The sequence below is a fragment of the Thermobia domestica genome, chromosome 12 (assembly GCF_964235325.1).
Source record: "Thermobia domestica chromosome 12, izTheDome1.hap1.1, whole genome shotgun sequence".
NCBI classification, from domain to species: domain Eukaryota; kingdom Metazoa; phylum Arthropoda; class Insecta; order Zygentoma; family Lepismatidae; genus Thermobia; species Thermobia domestica.
Window position 1 is genome coordinate 145,126,416 of NC_137465.1, and position 14,668 is coordinate 145,141,083.

At 37.6% G+C, this 14,668-nt stretch overlaps 1 long non-coding RNA gene across 1 annotated transcript; it reads right to left on the reverse strand.

Moving 5' to 3' along the window:
• Positions 1–280: 280 nt before the first annotated feature.
• LOC145665796 (uncharacterized) lies at positions 281–14,461 on the reverse strand. Its single transcript, XR_014127654.1, has 3 exons — positions 14,207–14,461; positions 1,742–1,987; positions 281–743 (listed from the first exon to the last, which is right to left on the reverse strand). It is a non-coding gene; the product is annotated as an uncharacterized LOC145665796 (long non-coding RNA).
• Positions 14,462–14,668: the final 207 nt, after the last annotated feature.

Below are 14,668 nucleotides of genomic sequence, written 5' to 3' on the forward strand. Positions count from 1 at the left end.
ACCTGTGCAACAGCCTACCGTATTTCTTAGCCCTTACACATAACATACGGTAATCCTTGATGGTCTACTCGAAGCTCAAATTTTGAATGCAAATATGTTGGGATCTTTCCATCGTTTTCACAGCAGCCATAAGCTCCAATGTAAAAAAAGAACATTGCTTTATTCGTAAGGTCGAAACTTCCTAGAGAAATAGGCAACTGGGTTAAGATTGCTACGTTTATCATATTGTTGGAGACAACTACTTGAACTTTTTAATGAACTATCGGAACACAGTACAAATTTCGAGGTGTCAGGTCCGCGAAGCATTCAGAAGAAACTCATCACCAGGTAGAAGATTCAAAAATGCTATTGGGGCAAAAAATAAAGTAGAAAGACTCGTATTTGAAAATTTGTTTACTCATTTATAGAAACCAAAATTAAATTTAGACATGGGAGGGAACCAATAATTACAAAATTCTCATAACAATTAAAAGTACTAACATGAGCTGGCAACATTCCACCAAAGAACAAAACAACGCGCAAATAACTCCATCATAAAGCAAATCACATCTCCATCATTTGACATGTCATTGTTTTTTGTGACAAAATGTGTTCCAGTACCACCCTACCGTGGATAAATCCGTTCCTGTTATTTTTCCCTGATATTTTTATTTTTCTTCTTTCTGTTCCTGTTCCTCGTGACCAAGACTCCAGGGAAAGTCGAAAGCCCGGAAGTTTAAGTAGTAGTCAGGAATTGCATAAATCTGAAAGTAGAATGACGGATGAACGTAGCTTTAAATTGTATAATTTTAGAGCTTAAATCAGGCAATTTCAGAACTACATGATATTCAAAAAGTTCCTTAATCTTATTCAAAGTTGCTTATTGTTCATTAGACCACCTACATTCAATTTTCGATCGGAATCTGTTGATTGGTTCCATTATTTTAAGGAAATCTGGAATGTATTTAGTATAGTACTGAAGAAATAAAACTATCGAATAAATTATCGAACTTTTTCGATTTTTAAGTGCTTGTGGTTTATTACTTAAATACGAGAAGGATCCATTAACATCTTATTTTCCATAATAATATTGCGTAAATATGAAACTCGTTCTGGAATAATACGATTTTATTAATAGATAATAATACACCATATTCTCTTAATTTATTCTGTTACTAACAAATTCTTACGATTTTGGATATCAATACTGAATAAAATTAAAAAAGTCTAATCTTTACAATTTCAAAGGACACAGAACATCTGTTATGATACTTGAAAGCGTTAAAATTCCCGCTGATAAACCAAGAGGCAAATATTTAAATTCAAAGACCTCTTTGTGTTAAGAACGCAGTATATTTCCTACAATTAGGCGTCAATTTAATGTGCAGATATGCTTTTCTGACCTGAATATCAAAAAATAGATCTCTTCGAAAGTTCAGAAAACATCTATTTGAAGTGTATATTGACAGTTTGCGCATATACATTTAATTCTTAGTAATTTACTACCATACATTTATTCCCTATTCTCTTCTTTATTAGAAAATGAGAGAATGCTTAGTCACTGCTAAGAAGGTTGAATAATCCTTAGTTCAAATTATTTATCCCAATTCGAAATCCAAACGTTTCTGACCCGCCCTTGTTTAGGAATACGCCTTTTTCCGTATTGGAGGATGATACTTGACACTTATTTTCGTATCTTTTAATTTCAACTGTTTTATTAGTGAATACATCAGAATAATCAGATATTAAATTATCAACGTACCATTGCAGAGAAGGATAATTGAAGATTACCAAAGCTTGTTGGAATGTTCCGCCGTACTTTGATTTTGTAAAAGAAGTTGGAAACCACTCAATGCTGAAGAATCTGCGACAGTTATTAGCTGTTCTCTCTTCAGACACCAGGTTCCGTTCTCGCTCCATCCTCCCCTTCGAGTTGACAGTCTTCCAGGATACAATTCTAGCAGGCGTACGCATATATATATTAACCTACCCTCTACCTGCTAAGTAACTAAAAGGAAAAGAAAAAGTATGAAAGGTTTAATAGTTAGCACCTTGCCATCGTAAAGGTCTCCTTACAAGGAAAGTAGATAGTGGAAACTTTACGTACGATCTAAAAAAGAAAAAAAATATTCCCAAAGTTAGAATTGCCGGGTACAATGGTCAAAGTTCATTACTGAGTACAATGGTAAAAATTACTAATATTGATACGAATACAGCGAACCGGTGAATCGAACCAAGATTTTTTTTTTTTTTTTTTAAAGCAAAGCGGCGCTACATATTGCAGATTACAGCTATTGAACATGTGAATTGTTGGAAGTTACCCTTCTTTCTAAATGATAATATGCGTAGTACACATGTTGTGGGTGGATACGACCTGCCTACAAAATGGAAAAACACAATAGAAACACATATTAAAATGCATACTTCACTGCAAACACAACTCCAAATAGACCAAATCAGACTAATGAAACTCCTGAATATTTTCGCGCTAATTCAGAGGTTATATAGTCCGAAATAAACACCATCGAAAATCATTATCTCAATACTTTCCGGTAACATGTCTGCGAAACATGAAACAAACACACTACCAGAACTAGACACGGCTTCCTGCTACCTTGCAATGGCTTTCTATTTGCAATTTTGACTGGTCCACAGGTCTACACTCCGATTAGTGTCCTCCAAAGCTTTCTTTTCGATTTAATATAGGGACCACTAACGCTGAACAAATGAATTGGACATTTAAGATAATTAAAAGCATATGCATACATATATTCATGTAGCCTAACTCTACCTCCTAGCTTGTTTTGAAATCATGGCCTGATTAGACTGGAAAGCGAAAGCCATGAGAAATGTAAGCAATAATGTTGAATACTTTTAGTGTTGCTCACGAGAGGGGACACTGCTTGCATCTCGTCTCGTCTCGATAACGAGACAATAATAGAGTTTTATAATGAGACAATCTCAAATGTCGTGAGCACCAATATAAGTATATACTCTAGTTATTACCATCAAGGCTGAGATGTACAGGTCGAATTTTTGAGCCCAACCCGAGTAGTGATGTCATTCGGTTCGGTTCAACTGAGCGAACAGCTCGAGCCGGCTCAGTTGGGATGAGCCATCGCCCCGGCTCAATTGAGCTAATGCCCTGAGCCGGCTCGGTTGAGGTGAGCCATCGGCGCAAACCGGCTTGGTTCGACTAGGCTCAACTCAGCAGATGGTACGGTTCGGCTCAACGGAGCCGAGAGCTCGAGCTGGTTCACTTGGGTGAGCTGCTGGTTCGGCTCACTTCTCGGTTCAGTTCGATAGTGAATTAGCTGTGAGCCGAGCCGCTTGAGCATGTTTGGCCGATGCCTTGTAACTTTTTTACAATTTTTGGCTCGAGCCCGAATAGTTGCTCCTCCGTAACCCAATCCCACGATGTCCTTGCCTCCTGAAGACTTCTCGACAACCCTGGTCAGCAGTCAACGATAAACAAATAATATAATTTTTAGTATTCAGATATTTTATACATGTTGTTCTAATATTACTGACGTGTTCAAATTATTAGACTCAGGTTCGAAAAATGCAAAGTTGATGTTGCAGTCCTAATTTCGGAGTTCTAGAACATATAATTTAATGGTTAAACCACCAATATAAGATCCCTCATTTGTTTACTGTACAGTTGAAGTGGTGATATCACCGTTGAACAGAAGATGGCATTAATGGAGGGGGAGTTCTGAAAGTGGTATTTCAGTTGTAGACAGACAGCTATTGTGGTTTCTATTAACAAATTACAGTTTGAAGTGTTGTGGTTGCAGTTGTAAGCAGTTCCAACATTCAAAGCGTTCAACAGTTTGAACGGGCCAGTTTAAAGTGATCGTGACGTGTTTTGTGGATTAATCTTTTATTCTGTGAAGTCCTGTAATCGCGGCATAGTGAGAAAAGCCACTTTCTCCACACAAAGTAGAAGTTATCATAACAATTCTGGCGGAAGCAAGATATACATAATGACAAATTGCAAGTAGAGTTGGAGTAGGGAAAAATCTGTGAGTAGAATCTCTGTTGCAATGAGCAAGAAGAAAATATATCAGCGAAATAGAGCTAGGAAATGTGGACGAAAACGAAAGCTATCCCTAAGAGGTATAAGAAAACCAAGATTGGCTTTGGGAAACAGAAACGCAAATCTTAGACTTACGCACAAAAATGACTGAGCATGGTGCAGACATTACGCCTGAAAATGTTCGAAGGATTCTGTGTGCAAAGGGAATAAAAGCACACATGCCAAGAAATAAAGCAAAAATTATTCTAATCATGGCAAAGAAGCGCGTCGAATGGGCACGAGTCCTAGAACACTGGACTGCTGATGATGGGAGAATAGTGTTTTTCAGTCATGAATCATATGTCTGTGTGTCTGATGAATGCTCACAATACGTACGACGAAGACCTTGGGAGAATTTCAAGTTGGAGTGTCTCCAACAAGCCGTGAAGCATCCTACTTTTTGTCATGGTCTGTGGTGTGATGTCTGTCTTCGGGCCTGGGAGACTGTACATTTATGTCCAAAATTATTGTCGCATGTCTATAAATATGTTGTAGGAATATAATTTGATAACGAATTCGTCCGGTATTTCTTAAAATGCTAGTATGTGTATAATCGGCAAAGACATGCATGTGTCAAATTTCATATCTAAAGAGCAGTAAGTAAGAACAATAAAACTTTCTTATCCATTTACCAACATTTTGTTTTACTCATTCTAATTTTCGTATTTATACTTCTTTTACTATGGAATTTACCACAAATATACATTTCCCGATTATACACATAGTAACAGTATTAAAAGTACCCTGCAAAATCACTATCAAATTATATTCTTACAAGAAGACAGTTATAGATATGCGACAATCATTTTGGACATGAGTGTACATGTGTATGTAGTAGAGGGAACAATGAAGCACGACCAATACCTACAAGTTCTTCAAGAAGAACTGCTTTCTCAGATTGCAATCTGGTTTGATGACGCACACTTCATCTTTATTCATGATGGAGCTCCATGCCACCGAGCTAAAGCTGTGACAGAATTCTTCGAGGACAATGAAATTAGTGTTCTTCCGTGGCCGGACAATAGTCCTGATTTGAACCCGATTGAAAATCTTTCGAGCTTCATGAAGGAAAATCTAAAGAAGAAACACATTACAACCAAACATAAATTGATCGAGGAGATCAACAATTTGTGGTACCATGATGCTGAATTGAAGGCAAAATGTGCTAAACTCGTACATATCATACCACAAAGGATAAAAGACTTAATAAAGAATAAGGGATTTACCTAGGTATAATATTATATAAGGAATATATATATAATGCTTGTTTATAACACACAAGAACACTAGAATGTCTTTAATCTAAGATTCCCAAATCTTGCCCCGAAATAGTGGTTCTATTCGGATCTCTCTTTACTTATAAAATGTTATTGTAGTGTTTGTTTTTCATGAGTTTTTTTTTCGAACCTCAATCAACAAAGGGATAAGGATGGGCTTGTCACTCTGCTGGAGCATCGTAGGTTGCAAGAGAGTGTTGCAATTTCACTCATCTCCTTCCAATGGCATAAACCAAGATGCCAGTTTGCTGTAATTAAATTTAATTCAATTCCGTTTTGCACTTGTCCCTTCGCCCTTGATGATGACGTAAGCGCTGTGAAGGCTGGACATTGAATTTGTGCGTGATCCTTAATCCTTCATATGCTCGTCCCTTCGATCCTCCTTCGCCCAGAATACTTAAAACTACATACAGGATTTGGCTCGTTTTGCCTGTATGAGGTAATCATAAAAAACATGTTTTATTCTATAGCATTCTATGGCAATTTCATGTTTTAATTAAATTCTCAAACACTGGTTATCACAACTAACAGTTCAAGAGATCAATTAACTTTGAGGGAGGATTCACCCCCTGACCCCGTCTGGCAACGGGTCTGGTGCTCCTACATAATATAAACTCGGAACCTCGTGAACGATGTCCTTGCCTTCTAGCCTTCACGGCTAACGATGTTTAGTTTTTAGTATTCATATACAAACTCTCTACCCTCTACCTTTCATGTTTATATACGGTGTAATAATAATAATAATAATAATAATAATAATAATAATAATAATAATAATAATAATCTGTAGTAGTAGTATCATTGACAGTAGGATCTTGAAGAGAGTACTTGAAACTACGCACAGGATTTGGCTCATTTTGACTCGACTCGAAACTCGACCCGAATTGGAGTCGAGTTGGAGGAAATTTTTCGAGCCGAGTTCTTGAGTCGAGCTCAAAGATGTCTGTATCGAGTCGAGTCTCAAAGAAAACTTGCTGGAACTCCTCGTGCCCATCCCTAGTCATAATAATCACATTAGGCAAAATGATTATTGTGTTTCAGTTTGATTATTCGTCTATAAAGGTTGAAATATTCCTATCTGATCACGACTTCTACTGTAAATATATTAACAGGTTGACTGCCAAGGTGACTTGAGGGCACTTCTCCCAGGAGGCCATAAATTTCTTCTTACCTTTGGCTCAATTATGGAGAGTCATGTCACATTTTTGTCGCGATATTTTGCTTCTCCCGAAAATGTACCAATGGGAGCCGAGCACCATATGTCATGCTCATGGTCTCACAGGCTCAAGAACCTGAATAGGTTAGTAATTTGTGATATCGAGCATGAGCATCATATATGGTGCTCATGGTCCCACAGAAAAATAAGGTGAGCACCACATATGATGCTCATGGCAGTCAACCTGTTAAATAAATCCCTACGTATATGAATCAAAATATGAAATTCATTTCGAATGTCAAAGTACCCTATTTACATTTGGCGATGTTGATTTATGTTTAACTCAGATTTGACCTCTATATAGGGTGTTGCCTCTCTGAATACGACTGGTACAGTTTGTGTATTAAATAAATTCACATGCATTATATAAATCCATGTGAGTTTCATTTAGAACGTCATAACAATCACATTCAGCAAAATAGGTTATTGTGTTCCATTTACGAGATTCTATGTTTATATAGAATGAAATATCTATTTCCGAGTACGACCTCTAGACCTCTACAGAGAATATATTAGATAAATTCACACCTGTTATATAAAATAAAATATGAGATGAATTTACAATTTGGCTATAATGATTATTGTGTTTCACTTCAATCCTATGGCTATAGAGATTGAAATATCGTTTTCTGACTGCGACTTCTACGGAAGGAGAAATTAACTCACTATCTTTAATATTTTTCTTTCTTAAAATATTGTACGTATAAACTCAACTTTTTGCACATATGTAGATTATTATATACCATTATCTTTCCAAAAGTTACAACTCAATGTGTGCTCCAGTATTTTCTAGACTCTCTCAAACGGACAGGTACGTTTGCTACTACCTTCCTTAAGATCTCAGCAGGAACACCACTTATAACCTCACGGATCTTATTCTCAATAACATGTTCATGGGAAGTACCGTCAGTTTTCTTCTAGAAAAAGCACTATATAGCAAGGGCGCCGATTTCTCTGTAAATTGGGGGGGGGGGGCATTCAGATGCAGAAGGCATATATGAGGATTTTAAAACAAATTCCATTCAAATTATGCCAAATATTGTATATTCTTAAATACAATAAGGGAGCCCACATGAGCTTTGGGAGCCTGGGCCCCCTCGCCCCACCAGGATCGGCGCCCATGCTATATAGTATATATAACTAGTTTTTGAAGTCTATTGAAACTTAGGGATTATTATTTTCTAGTACCGAGAGTATGACACTTGGGATTATTATTTTCTAGTATGACACGTGGATCGTGAACTTAAAACTCAAGGAATGAGCCCTCTAACTTTAGTACACACTATATCCTAGACCAGGAAAGGGATAACATTTTTAGGAGGGAGCCAAAGAAGAAAGAAAATACTTTCGGCGGACAAATATAATTTATTAAACACAACAATGCAGCCAGTCCCTTAATTCGTTATATTGAGGAATCATGTTGCAGGGCCGGATATCTTCATAAACAATTCCTACATTTTATCCCTTGTCTTTCTAATCAATTCCTGTTTCACAGTCAGCTTCAAAAGTTTTGTTGGATCATTAGCACACCTTTTCCCTCTTTTGCATATGTGGTTAAATAAAGGTAACCAAGAAAGTTCTGTCGCTTTTTCACCCACCATCTTCGAACACCGACATGTCACCTAAGACGTACCTGGAAGATCAAAAATAGTACCCATCAGTATCAACGACTTTCTACCAACGTTCTGGAAGGCCATGGATTCTATCACTGTAGAACTTGGGCCGTGAAGCGAAGAACGTATCAAGTGCATTTTACACCTCTACTAGGGATCTGCACTGGCGTTCTCTAAGGTGATAGTCCAAGGAATGAAACAGGTGATAATCGGACGGTGCAATGTCCGGGAAGTATGGCGGATGCAATAGTGTTTCCCATCCAAGGCGTAGAATGGTGTTCCATTCTAACTACGTGGGGCTTAGCGTTGTCCTGTAACAGGAAGACCCCTTTGCGATTCAGAAGTGCTGGCTGTAGAGTTTTGAGTTTTTCGTTAACACGGCTCAACAGGTGACTGTACACAGTGGTATTGATACTCTGACCAGCTGGTAGCAGTTCCCGATGCTCGATGCTGCGAGCAGTTCACCAAACACACAGGAGGATCTTCTGGTGGAGTGCTGGTTTCGGTGGTTTTGGAACCGGTTCATGGGATGCTAACCAACGATCACGGCACCGTGGAGCCTCGTACAGGACCCACTTTTCATCACATGTCAACACCCCGTCCAGAAATGGCTCCATCCTCAGACGAGACAGCAAAGAAACACAGGTGTCTGTTCGCGTAGCCTTCTGATCCAGAGTCAAATCATGTTGGACCCATCGATCCAACTTGTAGTGCTTCCCAAGTTGATGGAACTGCTGCCGAATGGTTTCTCCATCACACTGAATTGTAGTCCCAGTTCCTCACATGTCTGGCCACTGTTCGCCTCAATTGCTACCTGAAGATTTTCATTTTGTACATGTATTGGTCTTCCAGCACATGGTGCATCTTCGAGTATTTCGTCATCGTCCATAAACTTGTTAAACCACCACGCACTGTCTGTGTAGTAACGACACTCTCACCAAACACCTGGCATATATTCTACCCCGCTGAAGCGGCGTTTGACCCCAGTTGAAGCGGCGTTTGAACTCGTACAGCATACAAGCCCTTATGTCGCTCCATGGAGGTCCCATGTTCAATCTGTCCTTACGCAAGTTCAGGGTGTAACTGAACTGCCAGAACCAGGTAGTATGTTGGATATCCCACACCAACAACTGACCTTTGCCTTATTTCCATTCGCATTCAACTCACGGTATGAGGGCCAATTAAACACAGACCTCCACAAAAGGCGACAGAACTTTCTTGGGTTCCCTTTGTATTGAAGTAACAAGGAAATACCACTCATACTGAGCGTTTATAGCCAGTAGTCGTCATACTATGTTTCTTTTCCATTTCGTGAACAAAATTAAAAGTTCTCCTTTGAGTTATTCCGAGCAGTTAAATTACCATTGCAAAAATTGCAAAATTCTAGTTGAAATTTTAAGTTCACTTATCTTGCCGTTTTTATGCTCAAAAGTTTACTGTATTTCATGTGAAATTAGTTTATCGCAACATGATTTCGTGTATTCAACCCTACAACTGCTCCCTTTTGAGTGATGACTCGTAGTGTTAGACTCCAGATGTGAGCACAGATTAGACCTACATTGCACGATACGAAACAGCTACAGAAGGATGAGTGCTATTATAAAAAACCCTAATACTATTGGCAATAATGTTCTGAATAGTTCACACGCATAAATATATGCGTATAGACACAAGCCCTTTTTTGAGTGCACTTACGTGATAAGAGTAAATTTAATATAGGGTCAATCCATGCTAAGTGATCGAGGAAAATTAAAAATTGCCGCTCGACCTTTGCAAAAAAAAAAAAAAAAAAAAAAAAAAAAATCTAATTTGTTCGGAAATGTTCAGTCGATATAAGAGTACTTCAAAACTACAATTAATTATTTTTTTTTTACTACATCCATTGGCGACGCAGCGGCCATTTTGCATTTTCTCGATTTCAGGCGTTTAGTTTGTTTTGAATATCTCAGCATATATTTATCCTAGCAAATTGAAAATTGCTGGGCCTCTTTAACTTGTGCAGAACTAAAATTTTGACCTCTTAACATTTTGGCCTAAAACCACTTGAAGGAGGTGAAATCAGGGCCTGCAGTAGCAACAATTTTGGACATTGAAGACATGTTTGGGAAGAGGAAGTAACTGACGTAGAGGTCTGAATTTGCATGTAGTACGAAGTCATAAGTTTATACACAAAAAATCGCAGATCTGTAGTTGCTCCCAAAGGCCTGAAAAAAAAATCATAAATTTGGAGAATTATGCCAATTCGGCATATTTCACTGTCCATTATCTCCAATAGGTCCGGATAAAAAAACTGAAACTTTGGGAATAATTACTCCTTTAGTATACCATAACACACACAACAGCGCGCTTTGTGTTTTTGAGCAGAAGGGGGTCAAAGTGTCAGAGAATGACGTCATACTCTTGGAGGTGTTTTGTTCACAAATTCAACTGGAAACTCGTTGTTATAAAGTAAAATGAAGTAGGATGAATGATTAGTGCAGTCAAGGCTCTCAAGCTCGTTTCTTTCCTCTAGTTGTGATTCACTGTCTTTATCACACCCACAGCAGCACTGGTGAAGAATGTCGCTTTCAGCAGAATGGGAGAAAAGTCAAAACGCACACTTGGCAAAAAGTCTGTAAGTACTTATTTCTCTCGCTGCTTGCTATATCAATGATATTCAATTCTCTTTATTCTTGTTTTAACTGTCAACTCATGCAGGAGGCTGTTGTCCTTTCGTTTGATCTACATTCCCCAGTCAGTGTTTACAGTGAGTGAGCGTTCACTGACTGGGGAATACAGATCAAACGAAAGGACAACAGTCTTATGCAAGAGTTGGCAATTAAGACAAGAATAATCATGACTGAATATCATTGATATAGCAAGCAGCGAGAGAAATGAGTACTTATGGACTTTTTGCCAAGTGTGCATTTTGACTTTTCTCGCCTTCTGCTGCTAGCGGCATTCTTCATCACTGCTGCTGTGGGTGTGATAAGACAGTGGGTCACAACTAGAGGAAAGAAACAAGCTTGATAGCCTTAACTGGACTAACCATTCATCCTACTTTATTTTACTTCACAACAACGAGTTTCCAGTTGAACTTGTGAATAAAACACCTCCTAGAGTATGACGTCATTCTCTAAAAACTTGATCTCCTTCTGTTCAAAAACACAAAACGCGATGTATGTTATGTTATACTAAAGGAGTAACTATTCCCAAAGTTCCAGATTTTTTTATCCAGGCCATTGGAGATATTGGACAGTGAAATATGCCGAATTGGTATAATTCTCCAAATTTACGATTTTTCCAGGCCTTTGGGAGCAGCTACAATTCTGCAAATTTTTGTGTATAAACTTACGATCCCATAATACATGCACACACAAATTCAGACCTCTACGTCAATTGTTTCCTCTTCCCAAACGTGTCTTCAATGTTCAAAAATGTTGCTACTGTAAACCCTGATTTCACCCAAGTGGTTTTAGGCAAAAGTATTAAGAGAATCAAAATTTTAGATCTGCACAAGTTGGAGACGCCCAGCAGTTTTCAATTTGCTAGGACAAATATAGGAAAGGAGGGCAAAGCGGATCACTTAACTTCAAGGGCCTCAAATGGCAACTAAAATTAAGACCAGGAAACCAAAGTTTTGAGGAAATATTTTATGATTATTAAACTTTCAAATAACAATACAATAGTAACGAGAATTGCATATACATAAATGATATTGCTTAATTACTGAACTACTGCAATTTATCCACTTTGTCCCACCGGTAGGGCAAAGCGGATCATGATAGTGGGGCAAAGTGAATAAGCAAAACTCATACATTAAAAGTCAGTGTTTAATACAGATATGCAAAATAGAAATTGTATAGAAGAACAATATATGTGTACACAGTCTAAGACAATAAAAAAGACACCTAAATGAACTGCTGTACCTACCAGAAGATTAAAATCTTTAATATTTTGTGAGTATTAGCCTAACACATTTAAATATAGAATTAAGTCTAGACAAAGCTTGCATACGCATGATCCCTAAATATGTTTAAAAAAAACCTCAAGTCCATAGAAGTCTTTTTTCTTATTAAGTAGGCATCTAGTATCTTTCAATCTATAGTAACTCTAATGAGTACAATTTACGTAGTAGCAAACAGATTTAAAAAAACAATAATAAGGCTTAAGGCTGAAAATAACATCACATCACACGCTTGGTTTACACAGATATCAAATGTGTCCCTTATAATAATATATGTCTTGTTCCTTATAATAATCGGTACAGTTTTCGTGAAACCATGACAGACAAATAGAACACTGAATCCAGTCTTCATTAAGTGGATCTGAATAACATTCATGACAGAACTTGCATTGGTAACTACCGTCTTCTGGTGATTTTGAATGTTTTTATTTGTAATTCCAGATGTACTTGGGAGAGCTATACCCGCAGCAAAACATTTCTTCTTGCAGGAGAACCTTGAATGGTAGATTTCCTTCTTTTCTCTGGTACTTTCTTTACGGAAGTTGCACCAGTACTTGGTTCGGTAGACATAGTAGACTTGCTATACTTCTTCGCAATCTTCTGTTTTAAACATTCCTTGATAGAGGTACTCGTTAGTTCCTCTGCACGTAGAGACCTCAAGCTTCCCCCTCCCCAAACAAAATTTCACCGTACGCCACTGTAGTCATTAGTACTGAACATGTATGGAACATTTTACGTAAATTGATTCGAGACAAAAAGTAGAGAAACGAAGAAACAAACAAAGATCTGAAGTTAATTAAAATCATTTTAAAAGATGTAAAATCAAACTAATAGTTTCTTAACAGTGGTATAGAATTTCATAGTTTAATATAGGATAAGTTGCGTTAATAGCCGCTGCGATTATTTAACTGAACTCTTATCTTAACCCAACTTACTACTACAACAACTACTGATGTTACTCTACTACGACTACCACCACTACTACTATTACTACTGCTATGTTTTTGTTCGGCGACTGTTAACGGAACAAATTTAATATGAATTTCAATATTCAAATTAGCTGTGTTGCAACGTATACGTACCCTCAATACCACATTTAGTGCCAAACAGATGTTCTAAAACAGTACTGTATTATGCTTGGGGCAAAGTGAATCGCTATTCGCTTTTCCCCTTCTAAAATTATTCACTTTGCCCCACACTACCACGTGAGACAAAAGACTGTCTACAGCATATGGACGACGTATTTACGATAATTCTCAAACATGATAACAAAGGTAAGATCCCACCCTGTCCATGTATAGTGTGTTCGCAAACATTCTACGGAATAGTAAGAAAATATTTCAAAATCCTTACCTCTTGAATTTTTTTTAGCAAAATGCGTATTTTTTTTCTTTCTCCTCTCTCGTCGAAACAACAACACGTACACATAAAACAGTAACGCCCTTCTTTTCTTTCACTAGTGACGTCATAAACTGGGGCAAACATTTCCTGCCCTCTGTTTTCAGTTGACTGTAAATTGCGTTATTCGCTTTGCCTCATATATCCACTTTGCCCTCCTCTCCTCTACATGTTGAGATTTCAAAGGAACGTAAACGCTTGAAATCGAGAAAACCCAAATGGTGGCAGCTACTGCGTCGCTACGAGATGTTTTAAAAATCCAATGATCGTGGTTTTGAAGTATTCTGATATATTATAAACATTCATGAAAAAATTAGATTTTTTGGAGATGGTCGAGCAGCACATGCTTGATCACTTAGAATGGATTGACTATAGCAGGGATGCAAATACCACTCGCCCGGGGCGAGTGGGTCATCAGTACGGGCGAGTTTTTAATATCACTATTAAAATACGAAGGTAAGTAAATGATTTCTATTGTGGGATGTGGGCTGGTAGCTTTTTTCTTGGGCTAGTAAAATTTTGTTGCTTATTTGTATCCCTGCTCTATAGTAATAATGTATTATAGCATGAACATTTCAAGGGCCTGAGTAAAATGAGTCTCCTCCTTGATTGTGTGCTTGCTGTTATACGTGATCAGTGTTCTGCCGTTAATAAAGTAACATGAAATTTTGTATTCGTAACAGCAAGCAAAGTACTTACTGTGTACAGCGTTGGACTGATTCACCTCCAGTCAGCTTGATATTAAGTAAAGAACAAGTTGTTTCCAGTTTCGAGAATGGCATTACTTTCCAATCCTAGAATATCCACGTTCATGTGTAGAATATTGGTATGATTGACTTTCATTTAGAATATTAGATACAGCTTCTTCTGATACCACTCACTAACTTTTCACATTATCAGTTTTGCTTTTACGTTAGGAGTTTATAAGAAGAGTTGATTAGTTTCAATGCATTGTTGAATTTCGTTCAGCGCTGAAATAGACAAAACTAAAAATATTCTTGATTCTATTCTTCAAACCCTTGCGTGTGTTTTAATATATGTACCGGTAGTTGCGGTTAAGAGCCCAGTCGACTTTATCACTAATATTGTTTAATAATGGAAATTGATTTAGATATTTCAGTAGTCCATGTGGACGATTGGCCAATTAAAAATAAAATTGTT